Below are 12,500 nucleotides of genomic sequence, written 5' to 3'. Positions count from 1 at the left end.
ACTCTAATTTACCATAAGGTAGAGATTGAGACATTGCCCATCCATACAAATTATTAGCATCAAAATACATCAAATAATTACTATCTTTTTCACTATCATAATTTGGGAGATATTTATTATTTGCTTTAGCATATCTTTTTGAACATACTTGTGATATTCCACCTCTCTTGGACTTCTAAATCATCAAAAGCATATCCACATCACTGATTAAATCTATATCTTGTTTTGTCATTTTCAACATTGCACTCCAAGCTAAACCAGGAGCTGTGAAATAGTGGGCAGGATCTAATCCATAACAATTTTTATTATGACAGAGTGATCTAAAAGCTTCAAACACATCAGCCAACAATAAAACATCTGTTTTTAGATATAAATCGTGATATTCTCCAAGGTTCTTTATCTTAAATATTTTCCATATTTCTTGTGCGTGTTTATATTCCTTATCACTTATCTCTTCTTCATAAAGGTTATTATAGAAACTTTCTTTTGAAGGAAGTTGTGTTTCTTTAAATCTCATAAATGAATCCATATAATCATAAGGATAAATTCCCTTACTTGTAAGAATTTTCTCTTTACTTTGAATTTCATTCCTTGTTTGAATTTCCTCTCTCGTAAGAATTCCTTCTTTAATCAGAATTTCATCTTTAATCTGAATTTCCTCTTTAGTGAGAATTTCCTCTTTTGGAAAGAATGAATTAAGATTTGGAAAAGAGTCTGTGGAGCTTAGATTTGATGCGAGGTAGGCTAGTGGTGTTCCCATAAACTTGTAAGAATCTAAAAACCTAATACGAGTTATAGGTTTTGTGAATATCATTTTTGAAAATGAAATATACTTTTGACTTGTGTTTGTTATAGCAGAAATATTCCCTGGTGTTTTTGAAAGTTCATTTATAAATAGATGTGTATCATAGTTGGCGCTGTTGTGAAGAAAGACTGGAATAAAAGAAGGTAATTTATAATTAAGATTACAACAGGAATGAGCGGGACCTCTATATTTACCAGTAAGATGACAATGGTCTCTAACTTTAAACTCCTTAATTTCCCCCTCACAAATATGACAGATATTGTTCATTCTAAATTCTAATTTTTCTTCTTTGGTTAATTTCATCGGTTCATTTGTTTCTTTCATTAATTTAGTGAGTCTTATACAATCCTTTTCTAATCGTTTTACAAACTCTTGTGAAGCATTTTTTCCACGATAATGTTCAAGTTTGTTATACTTTTCTCCAACAGATGATTTGATATAATAACAAAAACCACAAGGAATATGTTTTTGATATTTATTTGTATATGGTTCTTTTGGATTAGGAGAAGCAGTATTTATCTTTTTAAGGATACATTCAAAATCAGCGTATATCACAAATGGGTGCATGATAGATTTATTATAATCTTCAAAATAAATCTTTTCACCAGGTTTAGGCATTGTAATTACAGCTGATTTATGATTACTACAATATTTTGAATGTTGTTCTAATCGTTCTTTTGTATGAAATGAATTAAGACATCGCTTACAAGGATATATTTTGTTTGCTGTTCTGAATACCTGAGAAGAGATTAATCTTGATAAATTATTGATGTATGTGTAATGTGAATTCTTTCCAACACTAAAATATAAAAGGTCAATGTGTGTTTCTTCATTTTTATAGTTGTTTGAAATTTTTAATATTTGAACTTTGTTTGTATCCGTTAATCCATATACATTAATAGAAAGATTATTCTTTTTCTCAAATTTAGGAATATCTGTTAATGGCATTGGGAATTTAAAATCTTTAATGTCCAAGGTATTCTCATATTTCATATATTGTTTTACTCTTTCTGAATTACATTTTGGTGGATGTAAGTGAGCAAGAACAGACCAGAGAAAACATTTATTATCATTGTTCTTAATATTAACAACTGCCTTCTTTAGTTTTATTTCTTTTGGTAATTCAATATAAGAAGAAGCTTTAAGAGGGTTTGATTTTAGAATGTGTATATCTAAAAAGATGATTTTTTTAATATTGAATCCACTTCCTACCACTGTATTATCAACATCCTCCTCTTGTCTTGATAGTTCTTCATAAACCCCACTATTCAAAAAATCTTGAAATGATGTTATAAAATGAAGATCTGTTCTCATATAAGGAGTTTGTTCTTCATCTTGTCTTTTCATATTCATTTTCACTCCCATATAAAACTTTAAAGTTTTTATTTCTTTTAATGTCTTTTTAATAAATTTTTCAACATCGGGTTTCACTATTTCAATTGATTCAGCTATTGATGATGGACCGGGTTCTCCAAATTGAAAAATCCTTATTTTTATATGCCCTTTAAATGCCTCATCAGTGTTTTTAATATAATAGTCTCCCTTTACTTTAAACTCATTTTTCTTGTGTTTTTGTGATTGAAGATGTTGATTATAACTACTCTTCAAAACATCCTTTGAACAGATATCACAATGTTTTCTTTCCAACTCAAGAGGAGATATTTGATGAAATAGATTAAATGTGTGTTTGTTGGTTCGGAGGTGTTTTCTATAATGTTTATATTCGTGATTACAAACATCGCAGTACGTTGTATTCACCATATTTATAGAATAAAACTTTGCTTGAACTAAAATTTTCTTGATGAAAATTTCGTTTAATTTATAGGTGAATCTGTGCTTAAAAACATTTTATCCTCCAACTTTTTCACTTAATAAATACAATGTTTCAAGACACAAAAGACAAGTTTCAATCAATCTCTTCATCTGTTAAAGATACTGAGAAATATGTCAAGGATGTAAAATTGAACAAAGATAAATATAACAACTATTGGATAAAAACTATTATGGTAAATAATATGAGTTCTTCAATTTCCTTCAGTGGAAGGGCTTTTAGTATACCTGGTAGAACATCAATTAAAGTATCTCTAACAAAAGTTTCTCCTCTCCTTCTAGTAATATATTCAAAACTAGAAAAAGCAATGAAACAAGAAAAAGTATCAAAGAACAAAAACCTTATGGATGAAGCTTTAGAAAGAAAAGATAAGACCATCTGTAATATGCAAGGAGAAATTTGTATTTTTTTCAACAACCCTAAAGATGTAAATCTTGATGAAATAAAGGATGTTAATATATCAGGTGAAATGACATTTCGTTCAATAGTAGTTAACGATAATTTTAAAATTACCTTTAATATAAAAAATGTTGTCGTTGAATCTGATAATGAAAAAAGTATATCGATATCGATGGTAATATACAACTGAAAGTATAGATGAATTTCAGTTTAAGTAAAGTTTTACTTTATAAATATGCTAGACTTTCCTGATTCTCCATATGACAAATTTGAGAATTGTCCTGCGTGTGAAAGACGGGGATTAAACACAGAGTCAAAAGCCTATAAACAATGTATATTCTGTGATTATCTTCTAATTAATGATAATAAAAAATATAAAAAGGAAAATAATTCTTTTAGATTTACACCAAAAATGAATTACTTTACAAGATTGATTAGAGAAATGAATGTAAAGTATGAGGATGATAACACACCTTTCCTTACAAGGGAAGAAACTGAACGTATAAGAGAAATGTTCAAAGGATTGTTGTTGTATATTATTCATGGATGTAATTTTCAGGGAAATATCAACACAAGATATTGTATAAATAAAATAATGGATTATCTTGAAATTAAACCTGAACTTAGGATAAAATATAGAGTTTCTAAAAAAGCTAATAATAAATTAAATAACCTGTTTTTCAAATATATAAATGAATGATTTTTTACCTATTTGGGAAAATAAGATAAAATTTAACAACCATAAAAATCTCCCAAATTCATTAAGATGTCTCATAGTTGGTTCAAGTGGATGTGGAAAAACCTGCTTACTTTTAAAAATGCTCCTCACTCCCAACTTTTTAGATTATGATAATTTAATAATTTTCACAAAGTCGAGTTTTCAACCAGAGTATCAACTACTCTCACAAGGTTTTAATGCTGGTCTTCAAAAGAAGATATAATAGGTTTATTTAAACGTCAAAAAACCTAAATGATTATAACATTGAAGATATAATTCAACTATTTTGTGATACACAGAGATGTAAAAAGAAATCAAATCTTATAACTTGTATTCTTAGTGATAATACGGATGATATACCGTCTCCCCAAGATTTGGATAAATCAAAAAAGAACCTCGTTATCTTTGATGATTGTGTTAATGAGAGAAACCAAACGGTAATGGACAGCTACTACACAAGAGGGAGACATTCTTCTTGTAATTGTATTTATCTTAGTCAATCGTACTTTCAACTTCCTCGTCGTTCCATCAGAAACAATGCTAATACTTTTATTTTATTCAAGTTAAATTCAATAGATATCAATAATTTTTGGAGAGATAATTGTTCTACATTATGTAGTAAAAAGAAATTTGAGGATTATATGAAGCACACGACTGAAAAATATAAATATATTGTTGTGAAACAAGATGAGATATTAAGGGATATATTTTTTGTTTTATAAACAATTACATATATAAATGATAACTATTATTATAAATCTTGTGGGTAAATCTGCTTCTGGAAAAAAATTTCATAAATCAAGGTTCTTGTGTAGTACAAATGAGAATATTGTAAATTTACTTAAAAAACACCCCGTGATACGCATTGTATCAACAACAACTAGAGCAATAAGACCTGGAGAAGTAAAAGGTGAAGATTATCACTATATTTCAGTGGAGGAACATATGCGATTGAGGAATGAAGGACAAATATTTGAGGAGGTTTCTCTTGGTACAACAAAATATTCACATTGTAAGAGTGAGTTAAAGAAACTAAAATCTGGTGGTGTTGGGATATTAGAAACTAATCCAGAAGGAACGAGACAAATTATTAAATATCTGAGCGGAGTGAAGATTTTATCATTCGGTTTTGATGTTGATGAAGAAACTCAACACAAACGTATGAAAAGCAGAGATGCAAGGATTAGTGAAGAAGAAATTACAACTCGCATTAATGTTAATAAAGAATTTGATGAAATATTTAAAGAAAAGGATTTATTTGAACACATCTACTTGAATGATGAAGAAAAGGAAAATTTCCCTGTTGATCTTTACAATTCATTAAATGATATTTTACAATAAATAAATGGATACAAAAGAAAGAGCAAGAAGATTTAAGGAACATCAAGAGTTGGTTTCAAAAGTTGTAAAACAACAGGAAGACATAAAGAAGAAACGCAGACAGAAACTAACGGGCGAAGAAGCATTTGAAAAAAAACAAGAGAAATTTTTTAAACCACTTTTAAAAACTTCCCAAGAAAAAATGAAAGATGTTTCCACAGTTCCCACAGTAGAATATACTCCTAGAAAGCTTCAAATGTTAAAAGATTTCAGTCAAATGACGGAGGAAGAATTAGAGCATTTAGGAGAATGAGAATATGATGATGAAGGTTTATTTCAACAACTGGAAGAGATTAATCAACCTCCTGATTATATTGTGAATGCTGTTCAAAACAATGAATATTCAGCGGATTCAAAAACCAAAGCAGGACTCATTCCAACAGAACAACCAGCAATATTTCTTCTTGTTCAAGAAAAGGTATTGATATTTAATGATGAATTAAGGTTCTTAAGTTCTGCTCAACCCCCTGTTAAACTAACTCCGAGATTAATGTTTCTTCTCACAAAAGATGGAAGACAAGGTTCAACTGTGAGGGATGAATCAAAGTATATTGATAAACCATTGGATATGGAAAATAATGATGATAGAGTATATATTGATTTGCTGAACACTCTAAATTATAAGGTTATTCTTTCTGGTAAAAGTAGGAAGAATGAGAAGGAGAAACACATTATTCAGGCTTTAAGTATCCTTGGTTCAGGTATTAGTTTTCTTCCAAATGACCCATCGCAATTAGTTAATAGACTGTTATTGTTGTTCGGCAGTAAGAAGGCTGGAAATAACAATTGTTTTAATGAAGCATCAGCCATTTTAGACCAGTTGATGAACATGAAAATAATTAATAAATCTCAATATAAAGACATTTTAACTCATATTAAATAAGATGAGAAGCACAATCCTGAGTTTTAATTTCACAACAAGCGACCACACATCTTCATTCCCATACCCACTACAACTTGACACAACAAAAGAATATGAGGCATCTTTATTGTCCATGGAGACTTATAATACCTTATTTAATATAACCGAGAAAAATGACAAGTTTAGTTATAATCCGGGAAGTGGATACAAAACGATAACAGTCTCACCGAGCATACGAGATTTCTCAAATATCTTCCGAAATTGCTCGTCTTATGAAAGAACAGGGTGATGAACCAAAAAATATTGTTATAAACATTCAAAAACATACTTCAAAATCAACGATTAAAGTTAAAAATAACTACAAGGTTGATTTCACAATTGATAATTCATTTAGAGAGTTATTAGGTTTCTCCTCAAAAAAGATTGAAACTAATGGGACGTTTTACAGTGATAATGTCATTCAAATATCCTCAGGAATAAATTCGGTGTTAATTCACTGTGATTTGATTGATGGTGCTTATAATGATGGATTAAAAACAAATACAATATTTTCATTCAGCGCATACTCAACCCCAATTGGTTATAAATTCAATATGGAGCCTAAAAATTTGGTTTATCTACCTGTGTCAGGAAAAACCATACACAGAGTAAATTTTAGGATAACCGACCAAGATAATCGTGGTGATTTCTTTTAATGGAGAAGTTATATCCATCAGAATTCACCTACGTGAAGTTTTTCAATAAATAAATACGATGGTTATTGTGAGGAAGCACGAGTTGGGAAAATATAAAATAATTACAGGGGATGGGATGTTCCTTTTCCCGTACTACAAGGGTGAAGGTATGTATCTTGGTAGAGGATACTATAAACCTAAGAGACAAAGGGGTGTTGGACATCAATTTAGAGGAGATGGGATAATTGATACTCTCATGGGTATTGGTTCAACTGTTCTTAAACATAAAGACCTAATTGGTTCAACTGCTTCTGCTGTGGGAAATGTAGCAGGTGCTGTAAAGAGTATAAAAGATGCTCAGAAAGAATCTCATAAATTACAAGCAATAAAAGAAATTAAGAAAGGTAAAACTCAGTTGTCCCCCCAAGAACGACAGAAAATAATTCAAATACTTGGATCAGGGTTTCAAAAGTTTTAACATCTTTTTCCTAAATAAATATAAGAATGGAAGCAATTGATAGTATGTATGATTTGGATAATACTATTATTATCTCAAACTCCACAAAAAAGCGAAGATTACTTCAAGGTAAATGCAATAACTGGAACAGACTGGAATACAAATGGTACAAAAAGTTTTGAAATAAATAATCAACAAACCTATTTGAATCTCTCCGAAAGTTTCTTGTTGTGTAAATTTAAATTCACTAAGGCTGGGAATAACACAAACGCTACACTTGTAAATGATTTCTTCTGGAAAATGTTTGATAGTGTGCGATTGTATATTGGAACACAAGAAGTTGAAGCGGTTGATTATGTCTCTGCTGTATCTGAAATGATGAAATTTACACTCTATACATTCAGTGATAGAATGGGAAAGGGGTCTGTCGAAGGTTTTATTCCTGATATGTCAACGGGAACAAACACAGACCCTGGATATATTCAAAGGAAAGGAATGTATAATGATGATACAAAAGCAGAAAATAGTTTTACTGTGGCAGTTCCTCTTAAAGGTATATTTGGATTTTGTGATTATGATAAAGTTCTGTATGGTCTTAAAATTAGATTTCAACTACAAAGGAATGATAATGAAAATAGATTGCTTTTTGGTGTTGGTAATGCTTTTGGTGATCAGAATAAATTTGTAATTGAGGAGATGAGTTGGTATATCAGTGAATATACTCCTAATCTTAAAACAGAAGAGATGTTGAATCGAAGACTTAACTCAAAAAAACCACTCAGTGTATCATACCTCAAAAGAAGATGTCAACACGTTAAACTCAATCAAACTACTTACACGTGGAATTTGGGTGTTCTGGAAGGAAAGCCACGATATCTGTGGATGATTTTTAAAAAGCCAGATGGTGATACTGCGACTGATAAGAATAATGCATTGAGTGATAATGCTAAGGTGAAACAACTTCGCGTTTCTCTAGATGGAACATTTTATCCACGAGATAGATTGGAAATTAATTGGGAAAAAATGATTTTGCTGAAGCATACAAGTCTTACCAAAAGGTGTGTGAAAGTAATGGAAATAAAGAACCTATTTTGGATATGACAGCATTTAAAAGTTTGTATACAATCTATACGTTTGACCTGAGCGCTCAAAAAGAAACTATAAAGTCTAATCGAGTGGATACTTCCCTATACATTGAAAGAGGAGAGAGTGAAGAAGTTGATACATATTGTTTGCTTTTGGAAGAAACAGAATTGCAGATTAATACAGATAATGGTGTGATGATTAGTCTCACATAATTTTTTGTTAAATAAATGAGTGGCAAAGTACCAACTGGGGTATATGTTAATCAAATCAATCTTCATAAACTATCATCTTGTGTTCAAAATCAAAAGCCTTGTACGATTAACGTTAATACAATTCAGAGAAAAGGAGCAGTAAGAATTGATGTTTTGCTCACAAGAGAACAGGTTAAAATCTTGAATGACACTGAAAATCACTTAAAATTAAAATGACAAAACCAATGTTGAAAAAATATTCAATAAGAGAGACGAGTGGAGGATTTCTCCCATTTCTAATTCCTTTATTTGCTGGTTTAAGTGCGGTTGGAGCATTGACGGGTGGTATTTCAACAGCGGTCAAAACTGCCAACGAAAGGAAGGCTCAACTCCAGGCTCAAAAAGAATTGGAAAGACATAACAAAGAGTTGGAGAAACAAATTAGTGGAAGTGGTGTAATTGTAGATTTTGCTGAAAAACTTGAAGGTCTGCCTGATAAAGCGAGATTGTTAGTTGGAGATATGCTTTCTTCTATAGCACAAGCAGGTGTAAAATTAACGAAAAGAGGTAATGGATTATATCTTTCTAATAAATAAATGAGCATTGATGAGTGGTTGAAAGAATTTGGAAAGAATACAACATCAAATTTACAACTTGCTAAATATTGTAAGAAATTAAAAATTCATATGAGAGATGAATTAACAAATGTGTCGAAACATACAAAGAATATTATTATGAACTTAGAAGATAATGATGGGAACGGTTCTCATTGGGTTTGTATTTTTAATAGTCAAGACAAATATTATTTTGATAGTTTTGGTCTTCCACCACCTGTTGAAGTCATAAAATTCTTACAGAATGGTGTTTATCAAACATTTCAAGTCCAAGAATTAAATTCCAAGTGTTGTGGTCAATTATGTCTATATGTGTTATTTCAACTCAACAAAAATAAAAAATTTTATGATATTATTTTTAATCTAATATAAATGACTTATGTTGGTAAAGATGGTTCTATCTTTGGTGTATCTCAAGAACTGGATATTGATTTATCAAATTATTACACAAAGGCACAGGCTGAACGACATAAATATAATATAAACAAAAATATTAACATGAAAAATGCTTATAAATTAAAAAATTATCCAAGCCCGACTGACGCAAATGACTTGGTGAGATTAAGCGATTTATCACAATATATATACTTAAATAAAACGGCTGTGTATTCTAAAGATACAGAAGTGTTGATATTATCTCCAGGTCATACAGAATTCACAGTTCGAATTAAAATAAATTTTTATAAAGAAGGGCGTATCGTTTGTATGAGAATAGAACAATGGGGGTATGATATGAATGATTTAGGGTATAATTGGTCATTTAAAATTAACCTCGAAGACCTGGAACAATTAAATCAGTCTCGTAAGGAAGAATATTATCCACTTGGTATCGAGAATGAGTTTTGTGGAGCCACGATTAGTAAACAACAAATAAAAGAATTTAATAAGGGTAAATATAATAATGGTTTTGCCCTTGTTTATCTCATGAAAACAGAAAAAACAGGATTATATATAATAAGTAAGGAAATACAAAATGATTTAACTATGGGAAGATGGGGAGGTGTTTCGTGCCATAATATTATTCTAACATATATTTCTAATACATAAATGACAGCAAGAAGGCTTCAAGAAAATTATCATTTCTGTGTTCAAGCATACCTTCAAGAAAAGGGTATTCGGTATTTTAATAAATATGTTCTACAACATAAGAATGAGGTATTTTCAATAAAAGATTGGCATTATGCTGATGTTGATAAACCGACAACTTTAGATTTAATTAGAATGTTAAATAATGAAAAAATTATAAGGTTAAGAAAAGGTAAGGCTCTTTTAGAAATTCAAAAGAAATTTTATTGGTATCCTGTTGTAAAAAATTATTTTGGATACAGGAATAACAAGAAATCCTGATGAATATATGTATAATATTCTATGGGGTGTAAACGATTCAAGTATAGTAAGGGATGAGGAAGGAGTTGAAGAAGAGAGGGAAGAGGAGGAAAAGGAGGAGGAGGAGAGAGAGAAGGAGGAAAGAGAGAAGAGAGAGAGGGAGGAAAGAGAGAGAATGAATAAATATCAAAATATGGAAACCAGTGAGATTCAAAAAAGAAGAGGTATTAAAGAAATTAACTTATCTCACCAGGGAGGAATACAAAGAATTAAAAAGTCTATTTACAATACTTTCGACAAGACTATCGACATCGAGAAGACATGTATTTTAATTCAAGTTTTTTCTTAAATAAATGGAGGAGAGAGTGAAGGCATTTCTAAGGATTCTTTATGTTTTAAAAATTAAGATTCAAATGTGCATGTTGGAAACTAAAAAGGTTTTTGCACTCTGCAGAAATTTTTCTCATAAATAAATGAGTTATTGTCTCAAATGTAAAAAGAAAACTAATACTAAAAATATTTCATATATTAAAAGTAAAAATAACAGGGTTATACAAAAAGGTATATGTTCGGTGTGTGGTTCAAAAAAAATCAATTTATCTCCAAACACAAACTCGGAGGAGATATACAAAAGTTTTTATCAGGAAGTAAATTTACAACTACTGGAATACCAGGGGAATTACATCTTCCAGGGTATTCTTTCTGTGGTCCAGGCACAAACTTGGATAAAAGATTAGATGAGGCAGACAATCCTAAATCCTGGAGTAAACCAATCAATAGAGTTGATGAAGTGTGCATGAGACACGATATTGATTATGGGAATACCACAACGTTGGAAGAAAAGCATGAAGCCGATAGAGAAATGTTATATAATTTGTCTCTGATACAAAATCCAACCTTGAGAGAAAAAGTTGATAGGTTCATCGTGAAGAAGATGATTAGTGCTAAATTGAAACTTGGACTTGGAAATTCAAAAAACTTATAGGCTCTAATGATGCCATTAAGACTGAAGAGCAATTAGCTGATGAATTACATAAACCAATATTCACAAAGTTTCAGAGAAGGAAAGTTTATTCCAAGGAAGTTGATTATATCTGGTCTGCTGATTTGATTGAACTCAATAATGATAAGGGGTACAAGTATGCTTTAACCGTTATTGATTTGAGGAGTAGATATGCGTGGGTTGTCCCTTTAAAAAACAAAACAGGTAATACTCTTATGTTAGCTTTTCAACAGATATTTAATAACAGTAAGAGAAAACCTAAGAAATTGTGGACTGATGAGGGTAGAGAGTTTTATAACAAGACATTTATGAATTTTCTAAAAAATAACAGTATTACATTATACAGTACCTTTAATGAAGGGAAGGCAGTTGTTGTTGAACGTTTTAATCGTACCTTAAAAGAGAGACTATATAAAAAATTCACACAACTCGGTTCACAACAATGGTCATCTTTTATTCAGGATATTGTGGATAAGTATAATGACACGATTCACACGTCAACGAATATGAAGCCATCAGAAACATTTACAAAATTAAAATATGAAAAAGAGATTAATGTCAGAAAACCTAAGTTCAAAGTTGGTGATATCGTAAGAATATATAGGTGGAAATCTCATTTTGAAAAGGGTTTTACTGAACGATGGACGAAAGAACTTTTTAAAATTGTTGATGTAATAGATACAGTTCCTTGGACTTATAAAATATATGATTTGGAAGGGGAAGAGATTTTAGGTTCATTTTATTCACAGGAATTACAAAAGACAAAACTAAGCAGATAATACACCTTTGTGGACACTCGAGGGCCAAGTCCGAGGTGTATAACAGTATATAATGTGTGTCAAGGGGGACGTTCTTAGATCTGTGAACCCCAAACACAGAATCCTCAACTGAATAGTCAAGGTTTAACTTTTGTTTGTTGATGTGTATGTGTGTGTGTCCCAACCCTCACATTCAAAATCTCAACCCCAACCCTCACATTCAAAATCTCAACCCCAACTCAATCCTCGCCCAACACAATGTCTTTTTCAAAATGAGATTTCCACCTATATATATATATTTTTACGTTTTTTTTTTTTCTTCTTCCAATTCTGTCTTTTAAGGCTTTCAGGTTTGATGACGTAGAAAGGGGGAGTAAGCCTGCACTTTCTTCCCAG

At 30.7% G+C, this 12,500-nt stretch overlaps 1 protein-coding gene across 4 annotated transcripts in view; it reads right to left on the bottom strand.

Annotated features, from left to right (window-relative positions):
- The window catches only part of LOC147017774 (uncharacterized), a 236,648-nt gene that overhangs the window by 107,384 nt on the left and 116,764 nt on the right, over nucleotides 1-12,500 (bottom strand). The window lies entirely within an intron of this gene.

Source organism: Eptatretus burgeri, chromosome 11 (assembly GCF_056783735.1).
Source record: "Eptatretus burgeri isolate ZD-2024b chromosome 11, Ebu_testis_v1, whole genome shotgun sequence".
Classification (NCBI taxonomy): domain Eukaryota; kingdom Metazoa; phylum Chordata; class Myxini; order Myxiniformes; family Myxinidae; genus Eptatretus; species Eptatretus burgeri.
This window is presented reverse-complemented; position numbering and strand designations above follow the sequence as displayed.